The sequence below is a fragment of the Cervus canadensis genome, chromosome 28, assembly GCF_019320065.1.
Source record: "Cervus canadensis isolate Bull #8, Minnesota chromosome 28, ASM1932006v1, whole genome shotgun sequence".
NCBI lineage: Eukaryota > Metazoa > Chordata > Mammalia > Artiodactyla > Cervidae > Cervus > Cervus canadensis.
The window spans coordinates 45060706-45076701 of NC_057413.1; the positions used below are offsets into that span (position 1 = coordinate 45060706).

Consider the following 15996-nt stretch of genomic DNA (forward strand, 5'->3'; position numbering starts at 1 on the left):
GAAATCTTAGCCTGGTCAATAAAGGTCTTTTCGTCTTTTCTGTGATGTGAAACAGAGACTTATGGTCCAGTGAGGTCAGGATTCAGTCTTCCAGGGCCCCCCTCCTTAGTGATCTGCTTGCTGGGGAAGCTCCAGTTTTCTCAAGGCCGCAGGTTCCCCGCTGATATGCACTGAACGTGTTCTGTGTTCCCTCTGCGTCTAGGGTCCTGGTGCTTGTCAACTCAAAAAAGATGCACAGCTCGGGAGTTATGAATTCAGTTTTATTTGGGGCAAAATGAGGACTGCAGCCCAGGAAACAGCACCTCCGAGTGCTCCGAGAGACCACTCCAAAGAGGCAGTGGGGGAAGGTCAACATATAAGATTTTGGTGAAGGGGGAGTTCAGTACAGTCAAGTGCTCACTTTACAGAAGGTTTTCTGCTAGTCATGAGGAGCTGATGTTACCATGAAGGGATTTCATGCTTTTCTAGTTACGAAAAGATGCAAAGATTGGGATCATGCAGTCAGTTCCTGAAGATATCTGCCTATCTAAACAACTGTTGCACCAGCTTCCATGGAGCCCAGAGCGCCTCACTGCACCCTGAACTCTGTCCGGGGGTGCTGAAGGTCAACAGCTGCAGCGGCACAGGGGTCAGTCTCTGCGGCGGCACATGGCAGATGCCCGTGTTGTTGTTCAGTTGCTGGCAACTGTTCTTGGCGAGTGCCAGTTTGTAGTCGATGTACTGAAATCCACTGAAGGGGCCAGGTCTGCTCTTGTCCCTGGGGCTTTTGAAGGGTTCCCTGGCACCTGTTGCTGAAGCCACGGCTTCTTTGGGTCCCCCACTCTCCCAGACACCCACCTTCCCCTGGAGGGCTCGAGTGTCCAGCTGTTGTGGGTGTGAAGGCCCATTCTTGTGCGGGTCCGAGGACAGCCCCTGGTCCTTCCCAACCTACCCCTGGCAGAGCCCTGTTGCTCTGAGCCCAGTGGAAGGTGGGGCTTCTCCAAGGGGCATGGTGTTTCCCCAGGCGTGCGGTCCCTCAGGTATGGAAGTGAAATCCTGGTCATTTACTTCCTCCTCCTCCTACTCCTAGAAAGCTTCTCTATTGCCTCCTCCTGTCCAGAGTAAACAACATTGCCTCTCAGTGACCCTTCCCTGCTCAGCTGGCCTTTTTGTTGGGGCGGGGTGGGGGGGTTTTATAAATCTTCTCTGACCAGAGAAAAGGCTGTGGCTTAGCTCTCATATTAATAGAAGGATATAGGAGGGACTTCCCTGGTGATCCAGTGATTAAGACTCCTGGCTCCCAATGCAGGGGGCACAGGTTCGATCCCTGGTTTAGGGACCCTGCGCTGCTACATGAGGCGGCCCAAAATCAACAAACCCACAGCAACAATCAGAAGGGTACAGGAGAAAAGGGAAAAAAAAATTAAACATCTGGATTTCCCAGAGGCAAAATATATTGGGAAATATTTTCCTCTTAAAATACTCTGTTATACAGACCTGCAATATTATTCCTGAATTTGTCAGTTACTCCTCATGACAACCCTGTGGGGTGTGTCCTGTCCTGATAAAGAAAGTGAGGCTTTGGAGGAAGCAAGCTTTCCCAAGGTCTTAGAGTGGGTTACTGGCAGAGCCAAGTTTAGAAATTCAAATTCTGGATTCTCGGCTCCATTCTATTCCTAGGGCCTTTGCTTCTCAGAAAGGAGTCTTGCGGTCGAAGTTCCTTAGCCCTCAGTAAAAATAAAATGTTGCCCCTTGAATAACATATAATCCTCCCCAGAGAAAGGGGGATTGGCTTCAAGTTGACTCAGCTAGGGGTGAATATCAGGGCAAACCTCTCATGTCATAGAAAATCTCACTCCATGTTAGCAAAGGCTGTCTTCAGATTCTTTCCTATTCCTAGGGATGTAAAAACTTTCATCCTTCTTGTTTTTTCTTTTCTTTTCTTTTTTTTTTTGCTGTGTTCTGTCGGGTGTGGGATCTTAGTTCCCCGACCAGGGATCAAACCTGTGCCCCCTACATTGGGAGCAATGATTTTCACTACCTGTTGGGATGATGACTTTGCTTGACAAAAAAGTGTGATGTGACAGCCTCCTTCTCACTCAGCTTCCCTAGCTAAAGAGGCCTTTGACTCACAGCTGTAGCTGCTTTGTGCAGAGCCTGGTACAGCCCTGACTCAGCTCACAAGTCAGCTGAAGCCCTGCCCTTTTCCATCTGCCTGTTTTCCGGCTCTGAAGACCGCGGTGCAACATTTGAAAATTCAGCTCTGGCCCCTGGTTGCACTGGCGTTGAATAGGCCGAGGCGGGTATCTGAGCACCACCTAAAAATAGCCAGGGGAAATAACCTTTTGCTTTATATATTTAGCTTTTATGACATAATGAAGTTATTGGTATTGTAACATTTTTTCCCTTTGACCACATGCACATGGATTCATTTTCCCAGAAGTCCCAATACCCGGGACATTCTGAGATGCAGGGACAAGGAAGGGAAGGGAGCGAAGTCAGTGAGACGTGGTTAAGATGATCTGAAATGGCAGGAGCCAGGCCACTGCACAGGCTCAGTAAGACTGACTACTTCTCTTCATTGCCTCCTCCAGGAAGCCTCCCTGGTATCCTCCAGGTCAACAACCAGACTGTAGCAGATGCCTCTCTGCACTCACATCACAGTGCCTTACCTGTGTCCATCCCATATAGTGCTAGACTAGCTATTTGCATACCTGGCTCTCCCACTAGACTGTCATCATTAGGTATCTTATTCAGCTCTTATCTCCCATGCCTGGTACATCCAAGCAGGTTAATAGATGTCGGTTAAGATGGTCCTTAAGGTGCCAGATACAGAGGCTGAGTGAGTTACTGAAGATGACATGCACTGAGGCTCAGACATGTTTCTAAAGTCCACAGGATGGAAAGCAACATGGAACCATGAAGGACATTATACAGGTGTATTTTCTTTGGTGTGATTTTTGTGTGTAAGCAAAGAGGATGCTGTCTCACCTCTGCCTGGGAGGTCTTTTCTGATGCCAAAAAAGAGGATTGAAGAGCATGACCGTGAACTTGAAGATCATGTCAAAGGGACACTGCTACCTCCTTTCAACTGTGAGCTCCCACTCTAGTGCTCTTTTCCTTAGGCTGTAGGAGGGCAGGGACTGGAGTCCGGGCTACCCGGCACGTGCCTAGTCAGAGGGTCACCAGGTCCAAACACCAGGTCACCAGCTCACTGTACGACAGGTCAATAAATCAAGAGATGATTTTGGGGGGTGAGGAATAGAGGTTTTATTCAGAAAGCCAGAAGATTGAGAAGATGATGGACTAGTGTCCCAAAGAGCCATCTTACCTGAGTTAGAATTCGGGCTTGTTTTATACCCCAAGAGCAGAGGGTGTGTCTGGTCGTTGCAAATCTGGTGCAGTAATCCTTCGTTCTTGCAGCGGTCCATGTAGGTATGATCACAGTATTCCTATAAATATCCAACATTAATTGGATATTTATTGATAATTGTTTTCTGTTCTACTTTTTATCTCTATATAAATGGGAAAGTATTATACCTTTAAACATCAGAGCCTTGAGAATGGGCTGTTATGTATATTTCAGGCTGTAGGCAACATTCTTTTACAAATGTACAGAGTCATCATGACAAAGCTCCGGCAACAGCGCACAAGGGTTAGAGCTAAAGAAACAGATCCAATATGGAGTCAGGTTTGTTCTCTGTTACAAGAGCAGATGCTGAGTAAACATTTGTGGAGTGAATGGATGGGTGGATGGATGCATACATGGAGGAAGAAGCTCTTACAATCAAGTGAAGTTCATCTAGGGAAGGCTTCAGGGAGATGAGCTTTGAGTCTAGTTATGAAAGAGGGAAGGACATGGGTTGGCAGAAATGGCAGGGAGGACTTTGTGGTTGGGTGAGGGGAGGCAGGCCATTGGTACCTGTTAGCTTGGATACTTCTAACCAGATGCTGACTCTGGATGCCCATCTCTTAGGGGAGTGGAAGCCTTGGGGGGCTCTGGGAAGCCATACAAAGACACAAGCCTAGAGAGAGGGTTTTTCCCTTTTTACTGCGCTTCTTTTCCTCCAGCACTTGGAACTGAACACATTGCTAAAATTCCTTGAGTCCCTAGGGCAGGGGTGGGGGTGCAGTTGGGGGGGTCAGTTCTAACAAATGAGTCTGGACAGAGGCATGTGGAGTGTGGCCCAGAGAGATGGGGAGGGGAGGGGGAGAGCATTGAGGACTTGGAGAGGAGGGAGTTCTATTTTGGGCAGCTCTGACTCCCAGCCTCTCTCCCAGCCAGGTCTGCAGTGGACCCCCACCCTCTGCACACAGTCTGCCTGTCCCTTCCGTGCACCGGCTTCTGCTCCATTTCTGGCTCCCCTCCTGCATCCTTTCAGACTTGGCTGTTTCTCTCTTTGGTGTTCTGCCTCTTGGTATTCTCGCTTGCCTCCCAAAACCTCCTCCCAGTCTTTTCAAAGAAGCCATCCCTGAAAAACATCATCATCTACAAATAATAATCAACATCGACAACTTATCTTCCGTCCTACTAAGTGCCAGGCGCCACACCAGGTGCTCCATGTGTACTGGTTCAGCTCACAAGAAACACACGAGGTCGTTGTTCCGTTGTGATGGCTGTTTGAAGAAACCAAGCCCCAGAGAGATTGCGTGAACCCCAGGCGAGGCCATTGTTAATGCTGGTGCCAAAAATCTCCCCAGCTGGGAAACCTGTGCCCTTCTCTTCTCACAGCTGCCCAGCCCTCCCTCTGAATCAGAAACTCTGGGACTGACGCCCATTGAGCTGCATTTAACAATCCCTCCAGGAGATTCCAGAACCACTGGTTTAGCTGATCTGGCTCCAACCTGGCTGATCAACCTCCAGGTCTACCCAAGATTTGGAGAAAGCTGATTCATTCACTGCTATTACTCATCCTTAGGATTCTGGTGACTGGCTCCGGGCAGAGGGCTAGATGCCCAAGTTTCCCCAGACCTCGTTTCCCTGGTTGAGAAATAGGAGCAACCCCCACCCTTGGAGGGGAGCATCTCTCTGGCTTCTCATTTCCAGAAGAGGATCTCCCCAAGAGTGGTTACTCAACACAGCACCTTAGCATCACCCAGAGAACTTTTATAAACATAAGATATTAAAGCCACTCATGCCCTGATCCCACCCGCAGAGATGCTGGTTTGGTCCGAGGAGGGAGCCAGGCTTTAATGGACACAGGGGTGGAGAACCTTGGCCTCTCCCTCCCCATCACTTCCCCAGGGGAAGAGGCGAGGCATCTTTGACCAGTGACTCTGGGAGGTAATGAGCTGGGCTGGCCAACACTCCTCCCTTCTCTGGGTTCTGCTGTCTGCAGGGTGGGCGCATCTGGCCAACTCTGGGTGGTGAGGTTGGAAACCTCCTCCTATGGAAGGGTCCATGGTCACCCTCCTCTGCCAAGGACTGGACACGTCAGCTGGCCTCACTCATGGGTGAAATATCAGGAAGTTCATTTGTCTAAAGAGACAGCCGCACACTCCCACAGCTTTATCAGGAGCGTGGCTGATACTGTTGACCTCCATCTGTTTGTTCCGTGTATCTCTTTCTCAACTGGCCCTGAACTTGAGCCAGAAGAGGGAAGTGTCATAGATGGACCCTGCAAAACCCCAACACCGTAGGCTGGACAGGGTTAGTGTTGAATTTCATGAGACGTCATGAACACGCCAGCTAGTTTAGTTAGTGGTCAGTAAAGGGTCAGTGCATTTGAATCAAAACGCAGCCCACTGTGGTCACCACTACACCTCTCCAGGGAGAACTGAAACCTCCCAGCCTCAAACCACCACCACCAGTTAACTCCTTGGTCCTCACTTAAGTCAGTGAATGTCGGTGGCTCTGGGTAGGGTATCAGAGGATCCCTCTGTAGCTGTCTGTTGTTGTTATTGTTGTTTGGTTGCTTTAGTTGTATCTGACTCTTTACAACCCCATGGACTGTAGCCCACTGGGCTCCTCTGTCCATGGGATTTCCCAGGCAAGAGTACTCGTGTAGGTGGCCATTTCCTTCTCCAGGGGCTCTTCCTGACCCAAGGGTTGAACCTGTGTCTCCTGCTTGGCAGGCAGATGCTTTAGCACCCAGCCACCAGGACAGCCCTCTGTATTCTATTTAGAGTTGGCTCTACCTTTTTAAAACAAGTTCGCAGTTGACACTGGTGCTGCTGGCCTAGAGACATATTTTGAGATTAGGTGAGCTGAGTGAAAGCAAAAGGCAGGTGAGCGCAGATAAGGTCCAGTGTTTGGCGGGCTTGGCTGCAAATTAGAATCACCAGGAAAGATTTACACCTTGCCCCACCCCACTCCCACCCAGAGCCCTGTAGGGTAAATGACTGATCCTGTTTTCCTGGGACTCAGAACTTCCCAGGGATGTGGGACTTTCAGGATTAAAACTAAGACAGTCTCGAGCAAAGGAGGATGAGCTGCTCACCCCAGTGGCTCCCCAGCACCAGCCCAGAGATTCTGTTTTAATTGGTTCTGGTTGGGATTCAGGCATAAATATTTTCAGAATGCCCTGTGATTCCACTGTGCAGCCAGGGATGAGAACTTGGGGGATTTGAGCACTACTCTGGACAGTAGGGTGAATTGTGGAAGAAAAAAAAAAGAGAAGAATCACATCTCTTTACAGATGTGACAGAAGGGAAGGGGATGAAGGGTCGATGAAACCACCTGTATCCCAATCCCTTGAAGAACTTGTTAAAATGCAGATTTAGGTTTACCCAGATCTGCTGATTGAGAAACTCTGAGAGCAGGGCCCTGGGATCTGCATTGTTGAGAAGCCCCTTAGGATGGGATCCACTGTCCTTGGGGTTCTTCTGTGGTGAGTGGGAAAACCAAGAGCTAAATTGAGGGAAGAGACCTGGAAACAGTGTGTGCTCCAGGTGGGGAGGCTGTTGACGACTTTGGGCCTGAGGCCAAGAGGAGCAGTGAGTGAGGTGCAGGTCCAGGGAAAAGGGGTCAGCCTCTGCCTGGGCTGGAGGTCAGCCAAACTGGTAAGAAAGGATGGAGCCTTGGAAAAAATGCTTCCAAGCTGTGAGCACAAGGTGAGGTCAGCGCTGCTGGCCAGACGGGCAGGACCCATGGCCTCCCATCTCCCCCCTGCCCTGTGTCTGAGTTGGGTCCACATGGGAGATCAAAGGGCCCATGAAGGAAGCATTTCCAAGTGGAAATTGCCTGGGCTTGGAGATTGATTGGATAATTATAGCGTAAAGGAGGGAACATCATGCGTTTGTGTGTGTTTGTGTGTGTGTGTGCACACGTGCTTGGTGGTCTTTTGGACAGCCCATCAGAACCTGCCTCTCATCCCAGCTCAGTCAGTTACATGCTTGTGGCCTTGGGCAGGTCACCAGACTTCTCTCGGCCTCAGATGTGAAACAGAAGGGAAGGGGATGAAGAGTTTCCCAGTCTAAACTCAGGAGGCTGATACCCACTTCTCAGAGATTGATGTGGTCAAGAAATGAGATAACACGCGTAAAGGCCTGGCATGTGGCACTTCTCAAGACAGAGGAAGTTAAGGATGAGTCTGTGGTTTGAACCTCGGACCATGGCGTCACTCACAGAGGAAGGCTGAAGTGGGCTACGGGCAGGAGGAGTGAAGACGGTTTGAGAGCAAGTTGGTGGGAATGGTGCCCGCATTTCAGAGCAGACCTGTGGGTCGTTGGAAATAAGGAGCTGGAGATGGGGAGACGATGCTTCGGGAGTGACCACTGGCTGAATGCGTCTGAAATGAGATGGAAGGTTTGCTGGGAGGGAGAAGGGGTGAGGGAGAAGGACAGAGACTGGAGGTGTGACCCTTGGCCGAGGCCCAGCACACCAGCTTCGGGACCAGCTCTGCTGGGTACAGGGCTCCCAAGAGACCGTGCGACGCTGGTCCAGAACTCAAGGATGTCCCAGCCCATTGAGAATGACACTATTTAGGAAGCAGCAGCGGCAGCTCTGATGTCTGACGGGAGAAACGCAGGATGCTAAGGAGGGGCGCCTCACCACACCTGTGGGCAAGGGCGCAGGCTGCCAGGTGGGTGGCCGGGAGGAGGGGGAGGGTCCAGGAGGGGTGCTCCAGGCAGGGGGACTAGCTGTTTGAAATCAAGGAGACGGAGACGAGAGAAAGTGGAGTGTGGGGAAAGCTGGGTTGGAAGTCACATTGTTCTGAAACACCATGGAGAGGAAACTGGGAAGACAGCCTCTGGTGGGGGGCGGGGAGACAGGCTGGATAGAAGCGATGCTGATGTGCAGAAGTACAGTTTCCAGGCGAGGTGGACGCTGAGGAGGGAGGCGAGGGCCACGTGAGGGGCCCTCGGGTGAATAAAGTTCCTTCAGTGGAGAGAATCCGGGCACAGCTTACAGGGGTATCTGGGTCAAAGGAACGTGACTTAGGGATGGGGGAGTCCACGCAGAGACTGGGCTTGAAGCTATGGAGGGATGGTCTGGGTTCCAAAGGGGAAACCCCAGCTTCTAAAGCCTGAGGTCTCCTAGCCAAGCTCTCACTTCCCTTGGAGGAAGTATCCCGTTCTAGAAGCACAGGGGGGAAAAATATCTTACGCCTTTTACATACGAGATGTCTTTGGTTCGCTGGAAGGGAGCGAGGGCAGCAGAAACAAACAGGAATGAAAATGGCCAGCGTTTCGTCTGGGAATGCCAAGACCTCATTTAGCCACGCAGGTCTGTCAAGGCGCACGCTTTTGCCTCTTGCTAAGTGCCACTTGAGACACCTCTTGATGGTGTCTGGCCAAGGTCTGGATGCCTTTGACCTCCAGTGAACTCTTAAGAAGAGAAATGGTTGAAGGACCTGAGTTCACTGGGTTTGCTGTGAAGATTTTATTTCTGGGGTTAATAACTTTCTCCTCTCTCTATTCCCTACCCACACTCCCTGCCGTCAGATGGCTTTCATTCATGGCACACATGGCATTGTGTCATGTTCCTGGGGCACTCAATATAGATGGTGGAAAAGCTCATTGGCATAAAAAAGATAAATGAATTCAAGACGTCACATAACAGGAAGGGCCACAGAGTAGTATATGATGCAGCATCCTTTAAAAAGGGCAGAGAGCAAGGGCTCTGAGTTTATTTGGAAGAATTCAGATAGCCGAGGATGGTTAAGAAGGCTGCTTGGAGAAGGTGGGACCTGCACAGGGAAGGGAGAGGAGGAGGAAGCAGAGGTAGGCGTGGGCTGGGGGACAAATGTTGCAAACTCAAATGTAGAGCAAGCAGAACCAATTTTTTTTTTTTTTAACTCTAGTTCAAAGCTAACACATTTTTCTGGCTTTTAATATTTATCCAATTGCAGAAGGACCCACAATCTTTGTGTCTGAGTAAAGTCATCACATTGATGATAGATCCTGTAACTGATGGGGTCAAGAATTCAGGAAATACACACTGCAGTGTATCTAATCCCTCCGCTCCCATCAAGTTCCTGCTGTGTGTGCAGAAAGAGCCCGGGTCAGGGGAGTTGGAGATAGAGCGGAAGTGTCCATGCCCTCCAGGAATTTTAATCCCTTGAGCAATGGTGTGTTTAGGGAGGAGTGACCGGGAGGAGCATGCGGCCGGAGGGGTGAGGTGGGATGGGGAGGAGAGAGCAGGGTGGGGAGCAACCCAGCAGTTCCTGCGTTGCCCCATCAAGGCCGTTAGGGCCAGGAAGCCACCCCAGATTAAAGTAACTTCTGTCCTGACCATTCGGGGACTGTGGGTAACATTTTTGGAAACACGCAGGGAGTGGCTGTCTGGGCAGCTCTTCCTGGGAAAGGCTGCCCGAACTGGCTTCCTTGGAAGATGGGCAGGACCAGCTGCAAGATTCATGGGCCCTAGTGCAAAATGGAGAGGCAAGGCTGCTTGTTCAGAAATTACTGAAGATTTCAGGACGGCGGCGGCAGAGCCTTAAACCAAGCCAGCGGCCCTTGTGAGAGTGCCTGGCGCTCATCCTCAAGAGGCTGGCCCTGAAGATGGGTAGCCTGGATCTTTCTGTGGCTCGGCGTGGGCGGTAAGATGATGGGGCCCGATTGTTGCCTGCGGCCGGGGCACAGGGCTTCTCTGTGCCAGTGCTCAGTTCTTCCCTGGGAGTTGGGGTGGGTGATGGGGAAGGGATGGGAAGGCTTCCATGGCTGGGGGGCGGCGGGGGGCGGGGAACGACAACTGTTTACCATGATGCTGCCATCTCTGTGCAGTGGGAAGGCTGTGTCTGAGTTTTGGAATCCATTACACTGAGGTTCCCGTGTTTTATGAACTCTGCTAACTTGGGCAAGTTGCTTACCTTCTCTTAAGCTTTAATTTCCCTATGTGTAAAAATGCCTAAGATCACCTTTGCAGGCTGCTGGGATAACTAAGTGAAATAAAAAAGGCGACTGTTTGAGCCCAGCCTCGCTCTTAGTAAATGTTAGCATCCTTTTTTCTAAAAGTGTGCTGAATGTCTATCTTGTAAACTATGGAGCATGGTATAGTTTGAGGACACATTATTGTCAGCAATTTTTTTTTTTTTTTTCCATCTCAGGCTTATTGGGGGAAGGGCTAAACTATAACACCGGAATTTCAAATAGAGGCGGAGGGAGTATACACATTGTATGTTTTTTTTTTTTTTTTAAATTGGAGGATAATTGCTTTACATCCTTGTGCTGGTTTCTGCTGTACCACAGCTAGAATCAGTCGTAACTGTATCAGTCAGCTTCCTCCTGCGCCTCCCACCCCTCTAGTTTATCACAGAGCACCAGTTGAGCTCCCGGTGCTATTCAGCAGCTTCCCGCTAGCCAGCTCTTTCACACGTGGTGGTATATTCATGTCAGTGATGCTTTCTCAGTTTACCCCACCTTCTCCTTCCCTCACTGTGTCCACAAGTCTGTTCTCTGCATCTGCAGCTCCATTGCTTCCCTGAAGCTAGGTTTATCAGTACCATTTTCCTAGATTCCATAGATAGGTGTCACTGCTAAGTCACTTCAGTCGTGTCCAACTCTGCGCGACCCCATAGACGGCAGCCCACCAGGCTCCGCCGTCCCTGGGATTCTCCAGGCAAGAACACTGGAGTGGGTTGCCATTTCCTTCTCCAATGCATGAAAGTGAAAAGTGAAAGTGAAGTTGCTCAGTCGTGTCCGACTCTTCGCGACCCCATGGACTGCAGCCTACCAGGCTCCTCCATCCATGGGATTTTCCAGGCAAGAGTACTGGAGTGGGGTGCCATTGCCTTCTCCATAGATATGTGTTAATAGGCAATATTTAGTTTTCTCTTTCTGACTTACTTCACTCTGTATAATAGGCTCTAGGTTCATCCACCTCACTGCAACTAACTCAGTTTCGTTCCTTTTTATGACTGTGTGATATTCCACTGTATATATGTACCACAACTTCTTTATTCATTCATCTGTTGATGGACATCTAGGTTGCTTCCATGTCATGTAAATAGTGCTGTGGGGAACCCTGGGGTGCATGTGTACACCTTGTTAATATACACTAACGAAAACCCAATTATGTCTTCTGTGCAAACACATACACCCAGAGAAATACACACATGTATGTGTACATACACATTACAGAACTGACTTGAAACTGGGTTGGAATGAGATGGTGTATGACAGGAGAGTGTGGGTGTCATCTCCTGGTTTTAAACCTCAGTGTCCTTATCAGTCAGAAATACTGACCTTGCTGGGTTGTGTTGAGATTCAGTGAGATGCTGAATGTGAACACTATGTTTTCTGGCCCATGGCAGGTATGAGCATCTTTTGGTGGATCTCTGTTCCCAGGCCGTAATGTGGTTCACAGGAAACTGAAGACAAGACTGCATCTCCCCCACAGTAACATTTCCTGAATGTTACATTTGGACAGCTCCTCATAAACCAAGTGTGGGCTGATTTTAAATTGGCATGGAGGCTGATTGTCAATGATATTACTGTTTCCTCTGCTCATATTCATCAGGGAGCTAGCTGGGTCTTCTCTCTGCAGAAACTTGAAAGCCAGTAGAATTGTGTGTGTTTATTTCCTGGGAATGAACACACATATACATACACACATCACCTATACATCTGTACCATGCCATATACACACATAAACACACACATAACACTATCAGTTCAGTTCAGTTCAGTCACTCAGTCGTGTCCGACTCTTTGTGACCCCGTGAATCGCAGCACGCCAGGCCTTCCTGTCCATCACCAACTCCTGGAGTTTACCCAAACCCATGTCCATTGAGTCAGTGATGCCATCCAGCCATCTCATCCTCTGTCGTCCCCTTCTCCTCCTGCCCCCAATCCCTCCCAGCATCAGGGTCTTTTCAAAGGAGTCAGCTCTTCGCTTCAGGTGGCCAAAGTATTGGAGTTTCAGCTTCAACATCAGTCTTTCCAATGAACACCCAGGACTGATCTCCTTTAGGATGGACTGGTTGGGTCTCCTTGCAGTCCAAGGGACTCTCAAGAGTCTTCTCCAACACCACAGTTCAAAAGCATCAATTCTTCGGTGCTCAGCTTTCCTTATAGTCCAACTCTCACATCCATACATGACCACTGGAAAAACCATAGCTTTGACTAGACGAACCTTTGTTGGCAAAGTAATGTCTCTGCTTTTTAATATGCTGTCTAGGTTGATCATAACTTTCCTTTCAAGGAATAAACGTCTTTTAATTACATAACACTATAAACACATGCACATATACCACCCAGAGTTGCACCCTAAAGAATGCTGAGTGCCGTAGAACTGATACTTTTGAATTGTGGTGTTGGAGAAGACTCTTGAGAGTCCCTTGGAATGCAAGGAGATCAAACCAGTCAATCCTAAAGGAAATCAACCCTAGATATTCATTGGAAGGACTGATGCTGAAGCTCTAATACTTTGGCCACCTGATGCAAAGAGCTGACTTTAGAAAAGACCCTGATTCTGGGAAAGATAGAAGACAGGAGGAGAAGGGGATGACAGAGGATGAGATGGTTGGATGGCATCACCGAATCAATGGACAGGAGTTTGGGCAAGCTCCGGGAGATGATGATAGACAAGGAAGCCTGGCGTGCAGCAGTCCATGGGGTCGCAGAGAGTTGGACATGACTGAGTGACTAAACAACACCACCACATCTCTGTACCATGGTGTCATCCACACACCTCTGTACCATGGCGTCACCTCTGTACCATGGCATCACCTCTGTACCACGGCGTCCTCCACACACCTCTGTACCACGGCGTCAACCCCTTTCACATGCCAGCATGCATTCATATCTTCCTTCCCTCTGTTTTCTGGTCATTTCTGAGTATCTCCTATACTTGTCCAGTGAGCAAGGATTGGGTATCTCCCCCACGCCTGCCCCTCATCTCTCCTGATGTCTTGTCCTAGAATCTCCAAGTCATGGCCACCTTTCTCAATCCCCTCTGCTATGTCGTCTGTCTCTAACAAATTCCAGAACTGCAACCTTGGCTGAAGGTGCCTTATTTTTACCCACCCAGAAGCCTGGGACTGCCTTCAATTCAGCTCTACCTTCAGAGGCATCCAGGTAGAATCAGGCTTGTGCTTCACTAGGCATCTGGGGACCCCTCAGCTTTTCTCATGCTTTGGTGAAGCCCTGAAATGCAACCAGTCCTGGGAGGAGCCTGGGGTCAGAACAGAGGAAGGGAACCCTGATGGAGGGCCTGCGATGTGCTCAGAGCTGTGCCCGCTGCTTGATGCCTGCTCTTTGTTTGATGCTCACCTCTGGGAGGGGGGCTTTGTCCTCCATGTGCCTATAGGAAAGTGAGGCTCACAGGTCCTAAGTAACTTAGCCACAGGCTTAACATGAAAGCATACACTCTTTACAAGAAACCACCCTGCCTCCTGGAAGACCAGATGCGATCAGCTGAGACTTAGACCTGGAGAGAGTTTCTTGTTCATCTTCCCAGCACCTCTGGGCTGTGAGTTCTTTCCTAGAACCTGTAGAGAAGCTTGTGACACTAGTGGTCTTCTAGAGCAGGGGTCCTCAGCCTCCGGGATCGAATGCCTGATGATCTGAGGTGGAGCCGATGTAGTAAATGTAATGCACTTGAATCATCCTGAAACCATCCCCCACCGGTCCATAGAAAAACTGTCTTCCACAAAACCAGTGCCTGGTGCCAAAAATGGTTGGGGACCACTGCAGGAGATGCTCACCTATGAAAAAACAATTCGTCAGGTTGATTCTGGTTTGCCTAGAGGAAGTAAGAAGGCAACCAAGAGCAAACCAATGAAAGAGGAGGGGACCTATCCTGCCAGACACCTGCTTTTCTAGAGGGTTGCCACCTGCAGACACCAGAGCCCTTGGTGGCTGGGTATTGTGAGGCTATGAATGTCTCTGTTTTGTTTGTTTTTAAGCAATGTCATTGCAATTTAATTGAAGTACCAAAAACTTTACATAATTAAAGTACATAATTTGATATATTTTGGCATATGTGTATACCTTTGACTCCATCACCACCCTCAAGATCACACTTGACCATCATTCCCCAAAGTTCTGTTAACCCTTTTATAATCTACTCCCTCCCTTCCCCATCTCCACCCCCTCCATAAGCAACCACCTACCACAATCTTTAGGAAGATCAATTGATCAAAAGATCAATAGATCTTAGTCTTAGTTTTTAGTCACTATAGGTTAATTTGGGTTATCTCAAATTTTAGGTAAGTGGAATCATACAATATGCATGCTTTTATCCTCTGGTTCCTTGTACTTAGCATAATTATTTTGAGCTCCATCCACATGTGGCACATTGCAGGAGTTCATGCCTTTTGCTTGCTGAGGAGTATTCTATTTTATGGACACACTATACAATTTGTTTATTGATTTGCCCACTGATGGACATTTGGGTTGTTTCCAGTTTGGAGCTATTACAAATAAAGCTGCCCTGAACATTCATGAATAATGTTGTATGGGCACATGCTTTCTGTGTTTGGGGTAAATACCTAGGAGTGGAAAGACTGTTTCATGAGGACGTGTGAGTTTAACTTTTTAAGAAACAGCCCAGCTGCTTTCCACCAGCAGTAAGGAGAGCTCCAGTTCCCCCATGTCCTCAGTGGCACGTGGATGTAGCTCTGATTTCAAGGCTTGGTTGGTATGGAATTTGTGAGCCCCGTCAAATGACCAAACCTGGAAATTGAACCAGTTGGCTTTCAGTTTGGCCTGGGACCCCCGAGTGATGCTGAACCTAAGAATGTAGAATTAGGTGCTCCTAGAAATATTATTCAGATGGCTGTTTGCAGAATGCAGGGAGTGGGGGAATATGAGAGGTCGGCACCCATCCCAGCCTGAGATCCTGTGGGACTGGACCAGGTCTGGAGCTTGGTGTTTGGGAATGAAACCAATGTACCTGAGGCATTTGGGGGAAAGGTGGCAAGAAGCATTAAAAGGATGGGGCATTAGGGAGAGAAGACAAAGAGCCATGGAAGGGGACCTTGACCTTGGGAGGCTATAGCTCCCTGAGGGCAGGGGCTGCCCTTAAATCTCCAGTACTATGAGCAGGGCCAGCCACAGAGTGAGTGCTGAAAACAGCAGAGGTGGATTGAATGAACAATTGAATGGAGGATGAACTATCTAATGGGAACTTGGGGGTAGGATTCCATTCAACCAGCATCATTTAGCACCTCGTGTGTTCTATGGCACAGAGCCTAGTGTCCAGGATGGAAGGAACTCTGGAGAGCATGTGGTTTGACCTCCTCATCCACAGACAGGGCTCAGAGAAATGATGCTCTCAGCCAAGGTCATTCCTGTCTTGCCCAGGTTGCCTGCTGGGGCAGAGTTGGGACTTGCTTCTGGGTCTCCTCAGTTTTACTCTAGGGTTTATCTCCTTTTAAAAATAATATTGTCTTTTCTGATCAATCAATGCTTATTGTTGGAAATTTGGAAAAATCCAGAAAAGGATAAGAAAAATAATCCTAAACTCCCAAAGATAATTTACTTTGGGAGTAAATAACCCTAAACTCAACAGATAATTATTTCAAGTTGTCATATATGTATATGTGTCTGTCTGCATCTATCTAACCAGTCTTTATGTTTTAACATTTTGGATGTTTTCAGTCTTTTATAGTATTGGGTTGGCCAAAATGT

The 15996-nt window shown here is 48.8% G+C and overlaps 1 protein-coding gene across 5 annotated transcripts in view; it reads left to right on the forward strand.

Annotated features, from left to right (window-relative positions):
* The window catches only part of DAAM2 (dishevelled associated activator of morphogenesis 2), a 126725-nt gene that overhangs the window by 46077 nt on the left and 64652 nt on the right, over positions 1 to 15996 (forward strand). The window contains exon 1 of one of the 5 annotated variants that reach the window (XM_043450988.1): positions 9603 to 9962. The exons of the other annotated variants lie outside the window; for them this stretch is intronic. The gene's annotated coding sequence lies outside the window, so the exon portion shown is untranslated. Of the gene's footprint in view, positions 1 to 9602; positions 9963 to 15996 lie in introns of those variants that run through there. 5 annotated transcript variants of the gene reach the window in all.